Here is an 18,206-nt window from a genome sequence, read left to right as displayed (position 1 = left end):
CAGCCCAACTCCCCTTTTATGGGACTCAGAGCATAACTGAGTCAAAGTATCCACAAACATTTTAAAGTTAGATGTGTGAATACTTAATGTAAGTTGTACTAGCAGGGACTTGGGTTCAATAATTGTGTTCCAGTATTGGAACTGAGGACATTCAGATGTTTTCCACGTAATCCATAGTTCAATGTTTACGTCACTGATGGTGGAATCTGTTTCACATGCTTTGTGGAATGCTTGTACCTGTAGACAGTGTAATGCAGTTAAAGTAACTTGATGAGCATATCAATATCTTTTCACATATGACAATGTGAGGCAGGATTCTGCAACACCAGAACTGACAATACCAGTTATTTCCAATTGTTGTTACTAATTAAGTTAATCCACTGCAAGTTAACCACTTGCCAAGTAAGTTAATGACCATCATTTCACTATGAAGGCCACACTTCATGAATATAATGTGATCCTCACTATACTTGTCAGGAAACTTCCACTGCAGTTCCTTTCCAATTGCATATACAGGCATTTGATTTCCATTTAATTTAGCTTTTGCCATTATTATGATATCCATAACATGACGTACCATTGCTGGTGTTGCAAGTTTGTCATTTAAAAGTGGAAGCAATGCTGCATTACATTTTAGTTTCCCTATACCAGGTTCAATTTTTGCATGAAAAGCAGCAAAGAATACTCAAGGTACTTCCTCCATTCTTTGTGTGTCTTGAATATGCATTCTCTCCAGGACAGAGTTTAGCCAAGGATATAAAACTTCCTTGGGGCGAAGGCAGGATTGTGATCAATGTAGCATGGATTAACAGTTTGCAAACGTAGGTCCCTTGTCACTTTACCAGTTGCAGGAAAAGTAGTGTAAGATTCGGGGAGGCAGTTGACTATTTTCTGGCTCCTCTGCTGGATATGAATGCTGTCGTCATCATCCTCCATATCTACTTCTTTTTTTTATATTTAAATTTTTTATTGATTTACAAATAAAAGATAAACAAAAAATAAGAAGAAAATAAAAAGAAAAGAAGAAAAAACAATAGTACACGTTACATGTTTCACATCAGATATTTCACATTTCCATCTCTTATAAGACTTCCTTCAGCTTGTCCGTAAATCATTTGTGGTAATAATTAAGATTACGCATTTCCTAGCTTATATTGACAATATATATATCTCTCTCTTCTATTCCCTTTAGTCAATAACTCTTCGTCTTTCACAATGCTTCTTTAAATCCCCTTAACGTTGTTTGTCCCTCACTTATATATTCCAGGTAATCTACATATTTTCCCCAATCCTTAATGAACTTTTGGTCTCTTAAATATCTAATCTTTCCTGTCAATTTATCCAACTCCGCGTAGTCTAATAATTTTGCTCTCCACTCATCCACCGTTGGTATTTCCTGCTGTTTCCACTTCTGGGCTAGCGTTACCCTTGCTGCTGTAACCGCGTAGTACACAAATTTACAATCCTTCTTTTGTATCTCGTTCCCTAGTATCCCCAATAGGAAGATTTCTGGTTTCTTTAAAAACGTATATTTTAGGATCTTCTTGAGTTCGATATATATTTTTTCCCAGAATTCTTTCACTTTTCTACACTCCCACCACATGTGGTAAAAGGAGCCTTCCTTGTCTTTGCATTTCCAGCACTTATTACAAACCTTGTACATTTTCGATAATTTTATAGGTGTTATATACCACCTATAAAACATCTTCATGACATTTTCTTTTATTGTCGTACATGCTGTAAAGTTTAATCCATCTTTCCACAGTTTTTCCCAATCTTCAAATTGTATACTATGGCCCACATCTCTAGCCCAGTGAATCATAACGGACTTGACTTCCTCATCTACTAAATTCCAATCTAACAACATCTTATACATTTTAGATAAAGTTTTCACATCATTGTCTATAATTTCCGTCTGAAATTTAGAGTCTTTATCCACATATCCTCTTTCTTTGTTGTCTTTTTTAAACATTGCATTTATTTGGAAATACTGTAGCCAATCAAATACTAGTTCTTTAACCTGCCCATAAGGTTTCAATCTCCATTTCCCACCTTCTTTAATTAATAATTGGCTGTATGTTACCCAGTTACTTCTCATATTAATCTTTTTCACACTTAACACTTCAAGAGGTGATAACCAGTGTGGAACTTTAGGCTCCAACAGGTTTTTGTACCTTTCCCATATTTCAATTAGTGGGCCTCGAAAGATGTGGTTTTCGAATCCCTTATGTACTTTCCTTTTTCCGTGCCACAAGTAGGTGTGCCAACCGAACCTGTTGTCGAAACCCTCCAGATCTAGCAATTCATTGTTCACTAACTTGACCCAGTCTTTCAGCCAGCAAAGACATGATGCCTCATAGTATAATTTCAAATCTGGCAGGGCAAAACCTCCTCTTTCTCTTATATCTGTTAACAATTTAAATTGAATTCTCGGTTTTTTGCCCTGCCAAATATATCTTGAGAGCACCCTTTGCCACTCCTTAAAGACTCCATTCCCCTTAATTATTGGAATGGTCTGGAATAGAAACAACAACCTTGGTAGCACATTCATCTTAATTGTGTTAATCCTTCCCCAAAATGACAGTTTTAGTCTTCCCCACACTTCTAGGTCCTTTCTGATTTCTTTCCACACTGTTTCATAATTGTTCTTATATAAGTCTATATTTTTAGGGGTTACCCAAATTCCAAGATATTTAACTTTTTTAACCACCTCTATCTGTGACTGTTGTTGAATTGTTTCTATTACCCTCTGATCCATATTTTTGGCTATCATTTTCGTTTTCTTCTTATTTAGTTTGAAGCCTGCCACATCTCCGAACAGATCTATTTCCTTTAAGATTTCTTCAATTGTAGTTATGGGATCTTCAGTCATTATTACCAAGTCGTCTGCGAATGCTTTAATTTTGTACTCATTATGACCGATTGTTACTCCTTTTATTTTTTTGTTTTGCCTAATTGAATTCAGAAGGACTTCTAGCACCGTTATAAATAGAAGTGGGGAAAGTGGGCAACCCTGTCTCGTTCCTTTCTGTATCTTTATTTCTTCCGTTACTACATTATTTATGATCAATTTAGCTTTCTGCTCCCTATAAATTGCTTTTATCCCATTAAAAAAATCTTTGCCCACTTCCATATATTCCAAATTTTTCAACATAAAGTCCCATGCCACATTATCGAATGCTTTCTCTGCGTCCACAAACATCATTATAGCTTGTTTGTCATACCTGGCAGACAGATATTCTAACATATTAATTATGTTCCTTATATTGTCTCTCATCTGCCTGCCAGGAAGAAAACCCGCTTGGTCTTTGTGGATAGTTTCTGATAACAAAATCTTCATCCTCCTCGCCAGAACTCCTGCAAAGATTTTGTAATCTATATTCAGCAGTGAAATCGGTCTATAATTTTTGACTTGGGTTGGATCTGCATCTTGTTTTGGAATAAATGTAACATATGCCTCTTTCCATGTTTCCGGAATTTCTTCTTCTCTTAGGATGTTATTCATAACCTCCTTCAGTGGGTTCGCCAAGATGGATTTCATCTCTTTGTAATAACCCGCAGTGAATCCATCAGGTCCTGGGGCTTTTCCTCTCTTCAATTCTTTGATTGCTTCTACTATCTCTTCTGTTTCAATAGGAGCGTTCAATTGTTGTTTTTTATCTGTTGGGATTTTCTGCACCCTTTTATCCTTCAGAAATCTCTCTATTCTCCTCAAATTGTTTCTCTCCTTGTTTTTGTAAAGGCTTCTATAGTAGTCCAAGAATTCTTTCCTGATTCCTTTTGGATCGCTTATTTCTTCTCCCTCTACTGTAATTTTATTTATTGTGCTCTGTTCTTTCCTTTTTTTAATTTGCCACGCAAGCCACTTGCCTGGTTTGTTTGAGAATTCAAAGTTCCTTTGTCTTAATCTCTTAATATTCCATTCCACCTCTCTATTTATTATTGTGGCAAACTGGGCTTGTAAGATTTTGATCTTTTCTTTTATTTTCCGACAGTTAGGTTTCTTAATTAGTTTTTGTTCATTGTCCATTATCTGCTTTAAAATTTCCTCTTTTCCTCTCTCTCTATTCCTGTTTTTAATTGCATTCTGCTGGATGAAGTAACCTCTTATTACGGCCTTGCTCGCGTCCCAAACCACTTTACTCTTTGTTCCTTTATCACAATTATCAGCAAAATAATCTGTTAGCTTCTTCTGTGCATTTTCTACAATTTTTTGATCGTCTAAAAGATATTCATTTAATCTCCATCTAAAAGTTCTTTTCTCAAAACTCTCCAACTCAAATTCAATCGGATTATGGTCTGAAATTACTTTGGGTCTAATTTCTATTTGTTTGGTTCTTGGTGTCAATTCACTTGAAATCCAGACCTGATCTAACCGTGACATCGACTGATTTGGTTCCGAATAGAAAGTGAATTGTTTATCCAACGGGTGTCTAAACCGCCAGATATCTATCAGGTTACAATTTTTTACCATTGAAAAAAAAGATTTTGGTAATTTCCCTTCTTTGCTTGCTCCTTCTCTCCGTCTATCCATTTCTAAGGAAGCCACCCCGTTCATATCTCCCATTAAAATAATTTTCTGATCCATGTACTCGAGTAATTTCTCTTCTAGGTTTTCGAAGAATTCAGTTTTGTTACCATTTGGTGCATAGACCCCCACTACGACCAGATTTTCTCCTTGCCAATTGATTCGAATCGCAATCATCCTTCCCTCATCATCCTTAAAGATTTGTTTGGCTTCAATCTTATTTTTAACATACAGTACCACCCCTCTTTTCTTTTCTTTATCTGAAGATTCAAATTCATTCCCTAATCTTTTGTTAATTAGAATTTTTTTGTGTCTTCTAGCCACGTGCGTTTCTTGCAAACAAATAATATCCAAATTTTTCTTTTTCAAAAATTGTTCAATTTTATTCCTCTTTTTTTATTGTTCATCCCATTAATATTCCAGTTCCAAATTTTTAACCCCATGGTGCCCACCATTTGCGTGAGTTTCCTTTTCTTTATAAATTCGCCGAGTCTCCTTCTTCCTCCTCTTCTTCCTCCTCCGTCTGTCTTCCACTCCTTTCTTCTTCTTCCTCTGTTTTTGGTTCTCCTGGTGATCCTCCCTCCGCTCCCTTAGCTCCATTCACCTCTGATCTTAATTCCTTATATTTCCTCAAAAATTTCCCTGTTTCTTCTAAATTTGACAACCTGTGTCTCTTACTTCTATACACAAATGATATTCCTTCCGGGAACTCCCATCTAAATTCAATTTTGTTTTTCTTCAGTGTCTGTACCAGTGATTTATAAGAATCTCTTCGTTTAAGTAATCTAATTGGGATATCTTTAAAAATAATTATGTAGTTCCCATCTATGTTCAGCCTCTTTTCCCTGTTTTTTCCTAATATTCTGTTTCTCATTTCTTTATCCTTAAATGTAATCAGACAATCTCCTGTAAATTTCTTTGCTTTTGTTGTATTCACACGCATTCTAAATGCATTCTGCACATTTTTGGCCATTTCTTCTATTGGTATATCCATCCATTCCGCCAATTCTGCTATCAGCCTCTCTTTGATGTTTTCACCTTGTATCTCTGGCACAGCTCTGAGCCTCAAGTTCACTTCCCTCTGTCGGAGTTCATTCATTGCAATAACATCTTTCATCTCTTCCTGTGCTTTATTTAAGTCCATCATTTCTGCTTTGATCTTTTCTTCCTCCCGTTTAATATCTTTTAATTCCATTCTTGTCTTTTTTAACCCTTCCTCTGCATGTTGAGTTCTCCTAAATACTTCTTTTATTTGACCTTTCAACTCACTAACTGTTTCGTCCATTTTTTTATCCATTTTTTCAATTTTATTATCTACCTGCTCTAGTTTAGACTCTAAGTTTTTCTCACTCTGTTTAATTTCCGCAAACATCCTTAAGATATCTGCCTTAAAATCCGTCTCTTGTTTAGATCCTTTCCTCTCACCAGGAGTCCCTCCATTTGGTCCTTTCTTCACTGTATGAGACATCTTATACTCTTATAGTTCCCCTTTCCCCGTGCAGTACCCTCCTCCTCTTCCCCCCCGCCAGAATTATTCGCTTTAACCCTCTTAAATTATACAGTTTCCGTTTTACAAATTCTCCAATTCTAGTTCTTTTGCATTACCCCTCTTATCTATATGTAATCATCAATAATAATATTTCTCCCCTTATATATATTTCAAACAGTCAATACAAAGTTCTTATTGTAGAGTCTTCTTGCCTCCACACAAATTGCGCCACTGCAGGGGGTTCTTCTTGCCTCCACTCAGGCTAATCCACACAAATGGGTGGGGGGGACACAAAAATAGCGAAGATAAAAGGTAACAAAAAAAAAGAAGGCGATGAGAAGGAAAGAAGGCTAGTTCTTTTGCATTACCCTTCTTATCTATATGTAATCATCAATAATAATATTTCTCCCCTTATATATATTTCAAACAGTCAATACAAAGTTCTTATTGTAGAGTCTTCTTGCCTCCACACAAATTGCGCCACTGCAGGGGGTTCTTCTTGCCTCCACTCAGGCTAATCCACACAAATGGGTGGGGGGGACACAAAAATAGCGAAGATAAAAGGTAACAAAAAAAAAGAAGGCGATGAGAAGGAAAGAAGGCTAGTTCTTTTGCATTACCCTTCTTATCTATATGTAATCATCAATAATAATATTTCTCCCCTTATATATATTTCAAACAGTCAATACAAAGTTCTTATTGTAGAGTCTTCTTGCCTCCACACAAATTGCGCCACTGCAGGGGGTTCTTCTTGCCTCCACTCAGGCTAATCCACACAAATGGGTGGGGGGGACACAAAAATAGCGAAGATAAAAGGTAACAAAAAAAAAAAAGAAGGCGATGAGAAGGAAAGAAGGCTAAAAGCCAAGTTGTGCAATCTCAGTCCCACCACTAGATGTCACCAAGTCCCTTTAATATAGCATTGTTTCCAATAATGTAGCCGTATCTTATTTCTCTGGCAACTTAGTTTCTCATACAAATCAAAAATTCCAAAAAGAAGAAGAAAGGAGGTAATATCTACAGGAAATCCAACGTACAGCTAATTTCCACAGCCAGTATTAATGTAGTTAACCTTTTTTAAACTTTCCTCAACGCGCCTCTATCCTCAGTTCTTAATGGCGTCGGAGCCTTCTCTTCCGGTTTCACTGTCCTTTACACTTTAAAGACAAGGTGGAGAAGTACTCCTTTCTCACATTCAAACCCTCCTTTTCCTCAAGGACTCACAGTTCCAGCCATTCGCCCCTGGTCCCCCTTCTCTTCCACAATCCTCTTGCTATAAAGTATCTACATAAAACGTTGCTTTTAAGGGAAGTTCAGAAAGGGGAAACAGAGTATCGCTATGGCAACTCACTTTCACTTTCCCCAGCATCCTCCATATCTACTTCATGTTGAGGATGCTGAATAATTGTAACACTTGAACCATGGAAAGAGGTTACGGCAATGGATGATTGATCAATATCTATTGTTGATGTTACAAAGATATTGAGACACTGTTTGAGCAGGCACACACCATTTTTCATGTATTGTTTACCAGTACATTTCAGGCATAGGCAAACTCAGCCCACCAGATGTTTTGAGACTACAACTCCCATCATCCCTAGCTAACAGGACCAGTGGTCAGAGATGATGGGAATTGTAGTCTCAAAATATCTGGAGGGTCGAGTTTGCCTGTGCCTGGTACATTTGTTACTGTGGCTGATACTTCTTGCACTCGAGTATATGTAACACTCAGGCCCTGATGAGACAGTTTATAATTTTCTTCTTCTTAGTGATAGCCTGAATCATGAGACCTATATACAGTGGGAGGGCATACTGATGTATGTTTTGGTTAGGAGACTTAGTTTGGTCAGAATCGGGTATACAATTCCACATTTAACACTAAGTACACTACTTCTAGTACAGGAGCCACTATAGTCTCTAGAAGGCCATGAAAATTTGTTCCCCGGGCTTTTTAGACTTGTCTACCAATGTGCTATCTGAACCAAAGTGGTGCATTGTTGCCTAATGTGATTTTTTTTTCCAGCTCTCCCACTCAACTTATTTTATGTGCATCCTGTGAACATGTGGTGGGACACAGGGTGGCACAAAACAGATGTATGGAGGCATGGTTATTGAAAAACAGTCCTTGTCTCTGCCCTAAAGCACTCAAATTCTACTTCATATCCTCCCTAAGTGGTGTAACTTTATGCATGTGGGGGGATGTCCTGGTGTGTGCATGTGTTCATGAAGAGGTCCTCATACTGCAGGTTTCTAAAAATAGTTTTTTTAGAGAAGTAGAGCATCTGGATAACATTACACAATGGCATTATGCAGAAGTTAGCTGAGAGGAATAGATGAATTCCCTCTTTCAAAACTTTGGTTTTCCTTATCAATTGTTATTGGCATCTTTCTTTTCCATTTCTTAATCTGAAGGTTTATACTTTACACTCAGCAGGAAGGAGTATCCTTCTTATTTTCAGCTTTTCTTGGTTCCCTAGATTGCAGATTTAGCCTTCCGCATCCTAACTCCTCAGCATTCACCTTTTTATGAATCCCTGTGAAGGGCTTTCATTTGCTTTCATTTATCATAAGCAACTTCCCATTTGGCACAGGTGTTGACATATCTTGAGAGAAATGTATTCACCTTGGCATTTCTGTAGGAGTTTTACATTGGCTGTGGTCTTTCACTTAAGGGATATGTCATTAGCTTGCTCTCCAAAAGGGATGCAAAAGGCTAATTTGTACCTTGGGCACATTGTCTAATTTACAGGGGAAATCCAACTGGAATTTTATGTGGCCCCATGGTTTTCAAATCTTGAAACCCAATCCATTAAAAAAAATACTAAAATTGGTCCATATTAGTGATTTTGATTATATAGGGCACACACGCATAGTGACATATGGGCATGCACCATTTTCTTGCTCAATCAAAGCATACTGTCTCACATGGTTTCTGAACCTTCTTCTGGGTAAAAGGGACAGGGAGAGATTGGTACAAGTACAGTGACAGGTGAAAACAAAGAAATAATATGATTACCAAGGAACCTGTTTAAACCTTTGGAAGGGTTGAAGAGTATGTGGAACTCAGCCCTCATGTTGACGTAAAACACTTGGGTGCAAATCAGAGTATCCCCTTAAGTTTCTATGTCAGCTAGTTGCTCTCAGACGAAGAGCCAAAGATACACACAGGGGTATTCACTAGGCCTGGGCGATACATCAATATATTGCCCAGGACCAGTATGAGGAGCAGACCATGATGTCGGTTTCACTCAGCAGCATATCGCTGGTGAAACCACCACCACTTCTGAGTGGAAGCTGATGGAAGGCACTCCGGGCCACTGAGGCCACCCGAGCCTTGAGCAACAGCAAAGGATCCAGGAGTACCCCCAAGCTATGAACCTGCTCCTTCAGATGAAGTGTAACCCCATCAAAAGCGGGAGATCTCCCACTCATCTGGTCTAGGGAACCACCCACTAACAGTGCCTCAGACTTATCTGGAGTTAATGATAAATAATGAAATTACAGAGGGATTTGATATCGAGAGAAGGGTTAGACAGGGATGCCCCCGTCACCACTGTTATTCATTACGGCGCTGGAAACTCTTCTAGGAGCATTAAAAAAAGACAAGGAAATTAGAGGGATAAATGTAGGAAACCACTGCTACAAAGTTAAAGCATTCGCGGATGATGTGATTATAACGATGGAAGCACCATTAGAAAGTATTCAAAGAACCCTAGAAAAAATGAAGGAATTCAGCAAGGTTTCGGGTTTTAAGTTGAATAAAGAAAAGTCGAAACTATTGGCAAAGAATATGGGAGAGAAAGACAGAGAAGAGTTAGAGAAAACAACAGGGTTAAAAATAGAAGGTAAAGTGAAGTATTTCGGCCTTTGGATAACAAATAAAAATATGAACTTATTTAAAGACAACTATATCAAAAAATGGAAAGAAATCAAATAAATCTTAGGAAAATGGAATAAATTAAAATTATCGCTATGGGAGAAAGTATCAATGATTAAAATGATGATACTCCCAAAAATTCTGTTCCTCTTCCAGACCGCACCTATAATAATAGGGACTAAATATCTGAAAGACCTTGCCAATTTTATTTGGCAAGGGAAAAAAGCTAGAATTAAATCTGAAATTATGACGGGGTCTAAAGAAATAGGAGGCTTTGCAGTTCCAGATTTTAAAAGATATTATGAAGCTGCATGTTGGAGCTGGTTGAAAGAGTGGATGTTACTTAAAAATATGGCCCTCATAAAAGCGTCAATAGAAAAAGACAATACCAACTTCTGGAAAATTATATCCAGTCAAACCAAAGCTCCTAACGAGGGCACAATAATCCCTGCAATTTTATGGGAAGAGCACTATAAAGTGCTATTTAGGGAACATCGTCCTTCTGCGCTGCTTAACATTCCCTTAGATAATGATACACCATGGCCCCCAACATCTGAAACTGAAATCACTTCGTTAATTCTACAAATGAAATCTGGCAAAGCCCCAGGAAGTGATTTCATTGTCGTTGAACTTCTGAAAGCGCAAATAAACTGGTGGGCCCCGGTTCTTGCAAATCTATTTTCATATATAGATAAGACAACTGAAATCCCTAAAGATTGGGGACTGGCTATAATTGTTCCTATATTTAAAAAGGGCAACCCCTCTGACCCATCTAATTATAGACCAATCAGTCTTCTGAATGTGATCTGCAAACTTTATACAAAACATCTATGCCTAAAATTATGTGAATGGTTAGATCATAATGACTTGCTAGAAATTGAACAAGCAGGGTTTACATCTGGACGTTCCACCATAGATCACTGCTTAGTGTTAGATTATTTTGTCTATAAGTATGTGAAACATTGGAAAAAATCATTGTATGCGGCCTTTGTGGACCTAAAGGCAGCATTTGATTCTGTATCCAGGGGTAGGCTCTGGGCCAAATTGGCCAATATGGGTATTAACAGAAGGTTATTACTTCTGATGATTAAGCTTCATGAGAACAATACCCTCCAGATAAGACTCGCACAGGACGGCAGACTCTCTAAAGAAATCCCAGTTCAAAGAGGAGTTAGACAAGGATGCCTATTAGCCCCATTTTTATTTAACATCTATGTTAACTCCCTGGTCACATGTTGCCGTGAAATCGAAACCCACCCCCCCCCGTGTTCTCTAACGGCAGAAAAGTACCAGTTTTAATGTATGCGGATGACGCTGTTCTTCTCTCTCAAACCAAAGTGGGTCTGAAACGTGCCTTAGGAAAGTTTAGTGACCAATGTAACACTGAACTGTTAACAATTAATTTTGCCAAAACCAAAATTGTACATTTTAACCGCTCCTTCAGGAAAGATAATTGGAGCGTAAAGGGAAACGCCATTGAACAGACTAAGACCTTCCAATACTTAGGCATTACTTTCTCTTATAATGCCAAATTGTCAACACACCTGACCACATCAGCTATATCAGCAGGAAGAAGTGCAAATGCCATCCTTAGATTATTCAAAAGGAAAGGAGCTGGCTTCCTCCCGATGGCCCTAAAAGTCTTTCAGGCAAAATCTTTAGCCCAACTCCTGTATGGCTCTCAAATTAGCCCCTCTGCCAACCTTAAGACCCTTGAAACAGTACAATCAAAATTCTTAAGATCATTATTTGCTACCCCAAAGTGTACACCTAATGCAGTCTTAAGGCAAGAGGCAGGACTGCCCAGAGTGGAATTAAAAGTCTGGGAGCAAGCAATATCCCTCTGGCTGAAAATCCATTACAATCCTAAGGGACTGTTACCTTGCTTCCTGGCCGCAGTTCCCTATCCTCCTTGGCTTATGCAAATAACTAATAAGATCAAACAAATTGGCCTAAACCCTGAAAACCTTTTTTTGGGAACTCTGAATAAGGCAAAAGCAATTATCACTCAGAGACTTTACGATGTCGAATTACAACAAGAAGACGCCCTACTCCCGGAGACGTATAGATGTTTAAAAGCTTGGCCTAATTTTGCAACTGCCCCTTACTTAAGTAACATCACTAACGAAGCTTATAGATGGGCTTTCTCTAGAGCCCGCTTTGAGACAATGCCCTCAGCAGTACTGTACGGCAAATTCACGCAGGTACCAATGCATGCGCGCCTCTGCCCCTGTATGTCTAATAAGGTAGAATCTGTCACACACATCCTTCTATTTTGCGAATTTTATAGTGAAGAGCGAGTTCAACTTATTTTGCCGCTTTTATCAAAATTCATACCCCTACAACATTATTTGGAATCCTCCCCCGAAATTCTACGAAAATACCTTCTGGAAGATTCCTCGAGCTCAATATCATATGAGGTGGCCAAATTTTGCACTTTAGTAATCAGGAAGCGTAAATCTCTTCTGTTGAATGGCACACTGCGAAGTTCCCTTGTGTAATCCTTTTTTTCTTTTTCTTTTCTGATGTTGTTGTTGATTTCTTTTTGTTTGATCTTGTGGTGTTTAGTGTCACTGGCTTTTGCCGTAATAAAACTTGGTAAATGGAAAAATATGGAGATTTTGGAATTAGAAGGTTGGGATAGAATTTATGGCTATCTAATGTATGGGAAAATACAGGTACAAAAAAGATTTACGAATCATTTAGTGCAAAAGGCTCTATTTGAAGTTTGGGAGCGAACAAAGCAGAAAATCATAGAAAAAACTCTGTGGTATACCTCCCCAGTAGAGGCAACCTCAACACTCAAGAATAATGCAAGAAAACTGTGGCCAGCCTACAAAGAGTTAGTGGAAGAAATGAATGGAAAACCAAAATTAAAAGTTTATGAGGAATTTTAAAAGATGGGAATAAATTGGTTGGAATATTTTCAATTGAAAGCGACTTTTGAAAAAGATACAAAAAGCAGAGGGTTTGAAAATAAAATACAGTGGTACCTTGGGTTACATACACTTCAGGTTACAGACTCCGCTAACCCAGAAGTATTACCTCGGGTTAAGAACTTTGCTTCAGGATGAGAACAGAAATCATGCAGCGGCGACACAGCGGCAGCAGGAGGCCCCATTAGCTAAAGTAGTGCTTCAGGTTAAGAACAGACCTCCAGAACGAATTAAGTTCTTAACCTGAGGTACCACTGTATCAAAGTTAGATAAAGAAGTCTCACAGAGTAAACAAAAAATACTTACAAAAATGTATAAACTATTAAATAATGTACAAACAGATCAAGAAATCAAAAGTAATAATATGTTAAGGTGGAAACAAGATTTAGGTTATGAAATTGAATACAAAGATTGGGTTAAATTTTGGGGGAAAAATGCCTGATAATAAATGTTGGAAATGTAAAGAAAAGGAAGGTACATTTTTTCACCTTTGGTGGACGTGCCCGAAGATTAAGGCATTCTGGGAAATGATCTATAATGAACTCAAAAAGGTATTTAAATATACCTTCACTAAGAAACCAGAGGCTTTTCTCTTGGGCATTGTCGACCAAGGGGTGTTAAAGAAGGATATAACTTTCTTTATGTATGCTACAACAGCAGCTAGAATACTCATTGCAAAGTACTGGAAGACACAGGATCTACCCACACTGGAAGAATGGCAGATGAAGGTGATGGACTACATGGGCTTGGCAGAAATGACGAGCAGAATCCGAAACCAGGGAAGAGAAGCAGCGGAAGAAGAATGGAAAAAGTTTAAGGACTATTTAAAGAAATACTACAAAATTAATGAAAGTTAGAATGATGTTGGACTGGAAAGTAAATGGTTACTATTAGCAATGGTTAAGACAAGGAGAATAAGGAAGATTAGCTTAAATTTGAAGTAAAATAAGGGAATACAGAAAAGGGAGGCATGAGGAAGTCGAGGAAGAAAGGTTTAAGAAATTAGGATATGAAATGGTACTTGTCTTTTTTTTTTGTTTTGTTTTTGTTATTGTTTGTTTATGTATGTATTGATTGTTTGTGTGGTTATAAAAATTGTTTAATAAAAATATTTTTTAAAAAAATAAATTTTGGGGGAAAAATAAAAATTTTACGGCTTCTTATCAATTGAAAGAAAATTTCATGAAGATGCTGTTGGGATACTGCCAGGGAGACATAGGCCATCATGCCTCCACGTCGTCTCCCAGTCTCCCGTGGAAACAGTATCAGTCAATTAGCGACACGAGTCTCAGAAATAGCTGTCCACATTCCAGGACTCGTGCACGCCCTTTTTGCAGAGTTTCCACAATGAAAGATTCACCCAGGAGAGCATATTCTACAGATTTATTCAACGTTGGTCAGAACAAAGGAAAAACATGACTGCCTGCCTCCGTGTCGAGGCAACAGACTGAAAACAAAAGCTATATACAAAACATAAACTACCTGTGAGCAGGAAGTACGCAGGCTTGTGACACACAACAGCCTGCTCCCTTTTTAAGGTGAAACGGAAATATCCTAACATCCTCCCCCTTTCCGTGTAACCTGTAGAACCTGTGGTTCAACCCAATTGCAACCTCTGTACATAAACCTTAAGTTGTTCTCTGTTAACAACCTTAGACAACAGATCAGCAGGAATTTCATTTCCTGGCATGTAGGACACCTGAATGAGTCCTTTCTGAATACACTCTCTTGCATGATGTAGCTTAATCTGCAAGTACCTAGTTCTTTGCTTGCAGCTCTCTGAGTTCAGCAAAGCCAAACAGGGTCTATTGTCTTGGTACACTTGTATAGGACATTTCACAGAAACTCTGATGTCCTGAAACAGTTGCATCAACCATTCACAATCCATGAGTGAAAATGACAGAGCATTGAGTTCTGCTTTTTTCACATCATCTTCATCTTCCTCTGAGTGACTCTGGAAAATTCCCACATTTCCCCCCCACTTAGGATTGTACTCAACACTCTTTGTGAACCTAATGGACTTAGAGTCAGTCATCCATACCCTGTATGCACCTTTTTCATACCCCATGAACAAACCATGTGCCCCACGCTTCCCAAGCTTGCTGCTCTGTGGGGTGTGGACCCACATGTCAGAACCAAAGATTCTCATGTGCTTGACGTAAGGTTTCTTACCAAACCTCTTCTCATAGGGAGTACAACCAATAGGTGATGACAGTCTGCGATTATAAGTGTAAACAAACAAGTTCAAAGACTCCCCCCAAAACTTCTCAGGGAGATTGGTATAATGCAGCAAGGTTTTCAAGCCTTGAAGCAATGTTTGATTTGCTCGCTCACAAAGTCAATTCATCCATGGAGATCTAGGCGTTGAGAGGTTGTGCTGGATTCCCTTCTCAGTCAGGAAAGCTTCAAACTGCTGAGAAGTGAATTCACCGCTGTCAGGGAACTGCCATCGGAAGAACAGGAGGTGAAAGGGCTCACAGAGGTTGGGAGAGACTTATCAGCTGAGGAGGGAACCAGCAAGGGGAGAGAAGGAGCTCCAAGGGAAAGTGAGTCGGAGGGATGGCTCAGAGACACTTCCAGCGAAAACAGTGGGGAGGTTTCAGGACCTCCTATAGGGACACCCACTCCTCGCTGGAAACTGTCGCGCCGAGAGTCCAGAAGGCGCGTTTCCGTTAAGGAGCTTTTATGCTGGAAGAAATTCCGTAAACGCCCACTGTCGGATTCTACCAGCGACTGACGGAGCCATGTTTAAGGAGCTCCGTTACAGACAGAGGTTTGTGGACTTAGCCAAACTCTGAGGGACTTGGAATTTCACGCACAAGCAGCTCATCATCCCATCACAGCAATCCGACAGACCCTGAAAGCAGCTTGTGCAGAGAGGCATCATGAGCAACCCAGCCGGAACCGGAGAAGCGGGAGGAGCTGGAGCGGGTCCAAGCCTGGAAGAAAGGTACCGGGTGTTGGAGGTCCAGCTAGCGCTGCAAACGGCGAGGCTCGAGGAGAGGAGGGCGCAGGATGCAGAAAAGGCAAAAGGCTCCCCACTGGCAAGAAAGATGCCAGGATTGGTGCAGAAGTTTGGGGGGGATCCCAGGAACTATCAAGCCTTTAGGACAGAGATGCAGTATGCTCTCAATCTGCAGTTTGACGACTTTCCCGACGAGGAATCGCGAGTGGCGTTTGTGGTTGGCCATCTCGAAGGGGGGGCGAGAGACTGGGTTAGACCCCTGATGGCAGGGAATAATGACGTCCTGAAGGACACGAGGAAGTTTTTTCGCGCCATGGACCTGATGTTTTCCAGCGACATTGAGCAGGGAGTGGTGCGCAGACAGTTGATGGCTTGTAAACAGGGGAGCCGATCTGTCCGTGAGTACTGGACTGAGTTTACCATGTTGATACATAAATTGGGGTGGGATCTATCGGCGGAACCCATTCAAATGCTATTCAAAGAGGGGCTTTCTTCGGCGGTGAAAGACGAACTTTCCCGGGCGCCCAGGGCGGAGTCTATGGACCAGCTGACCAAATCAGCGCTGACCATTGGAGCGCGCCAGGAGGCGAGAGCCTTGGAGAAGCGGGAAGGGAAAGGGGAGCGTTGGAGGGATTTCCGCATTCCAGAGATTCCGGAGCCAACTTTCCCGCCAGGAGAGCCGATGGAAATTGGGAAAGCCCGCGCGCGCGCAGTTTCAAATCCCAGTAAAGGGCGGAAGAAGGAGGGGAAGAGCGCCAAGAAATGTTATCTCTGCCAGCAGCCAGGTCACTTTGCCAGAGTCTGCCCGCAAAGAAAGGAATGGCAAGGGATGGCGGGAGCTGTTGGGGGAAAGGAGGAGGAAGTCCAGGAGCAAGTAAAAGCCAACGCCTGGCTGACACCGTCAGGGCACAGCAGCCAGGCCAAGGAGCAGTAAAAGTGCCCACGCCGGAACCTCCAAGACCAGCCCTAGTGATAGAGGTGTTGCTAGAGCTGCCAAACGGACACCCACTAAAGATAAAGGCGCTATTGGACTCAGGCAGCTCCTGTAATTTTATGAGTAAGGAGTTTGCAGCTGAACACCAGATACAGACAATCCCTTTAAGTAACCCCCTGCAGGTGACCATGATCGATGGGAGGGAGCTGTTGGGAGGAGAAGTTAGCCTACAGACCGTCCCAATGGTAATGAGGGTGGCCAGGCACACCGAAAGAATAGCGTTCAATGTGGCCACCTTGGGAGGGGCTCCCATTATTTTGGGAATGAGCTGGCTAGCGTTGCATGATCCGCTAGTGGGCTGGCATCAGAGAGTGGTCTCCTTTGGGTCAGCACATTGCCTGGAACACTGCAAAGAGGGGAAGGCTCCGGAAGGGGCAAAAGCCTTTCTAGCAGGGACGGAAGTAACGGACAAAGGGAAGGTGCCCAAACAATACGCTGACCTGAGCAAGGTCTTCAGCGAAAGGAAAGCAGACAAACTACCACCGCATAGAGCCTTTGACTGCCAAATCAATCTAGTCCCTGGGGCCCAGCTCCCCGTGGGCAAGCTGTACGCCATGTCAGACAGGGAAATGCAGGAGTTAAGGGAGTTTATTGATAAAAACCTGAAGCGAGGTTTCATCAGAGAGTCCAGAGCGGTGGGGGGCAGCCCAGGGTTTTTTGTGGACAAAAAAAACACGGATAAACCGAGACTTGTAGTGGACTACCGGGCCCTAAATGCAGTGTCGGAACCAGTGGCTTTCCCCATGCCCAGAATTGATGACATTTTGACTAGGGTGAGGAAGGGAAAGATTTTTACTAAACTGGACCTGAGGGGGGCATACAACCTGATACGGATAAGGAAGGGGGATGAATGGAAAACCACCATGTTCACCCCTTTGGGGGCTTTTGAATATCTCGTTATGCCCTTCAGATTACAAGGAGGCTCAGCATGTTTTCAATCGTTCATGAACCACGTCCTGGGACCTCTGCTCTACAAGAATTGCGTGGCCTTCCTAGATGACGTGTTAGTATATTCAGAGAATGAGGAGCAGCATGTAAAGGATGTCAGGGAAGTGTTGAGCCAACTGCAAGCAAACCAGCTGTGGGTGAAATTGGAGAAGTGTCAGTTTCACACCAAGGAGGTGGAATTCCTGGGGTACCGCTTGTCAGACAAGGGATTAGCCATGGATCCAGGCAAGGTCCAGGCGGTGCTGGAATGGAAGACACCGAAAACGAAAAAGGATGTGCAAAGATTCTTAGGGTTTGGGAACTTTTATCGTAAGTTCATCAAGAACTTTGCCCACTTAACGGCTCCCATTACGGACTGTCTCAGCAGCAAGAAGAAATTTGTTTGGACGGCGGAGGCGGAGCAAGCATTTGAAGAATTGAAAAAGGCATTCGCTTCGGAAGAACAGCTCCTGCATGTGGATTTACAAAA

The sequence above is a fragment of the Podarcis raffonei genome, chromosome W (genome assembly GCF_027172205.1).
Source record: "Podarcis raffonei isolate rPodRaf1 chromosome W, rPodRaf1.pri, whole genome shotgun sequence".
NCBI lineage: Eukaryota > Metazoa > Chordata > Lepidosauria > Squamata > Lacertidae > Podarcis > Podarcis raffonei.
Note: the sequence above shows the minus strand (reverse complement) of the source record.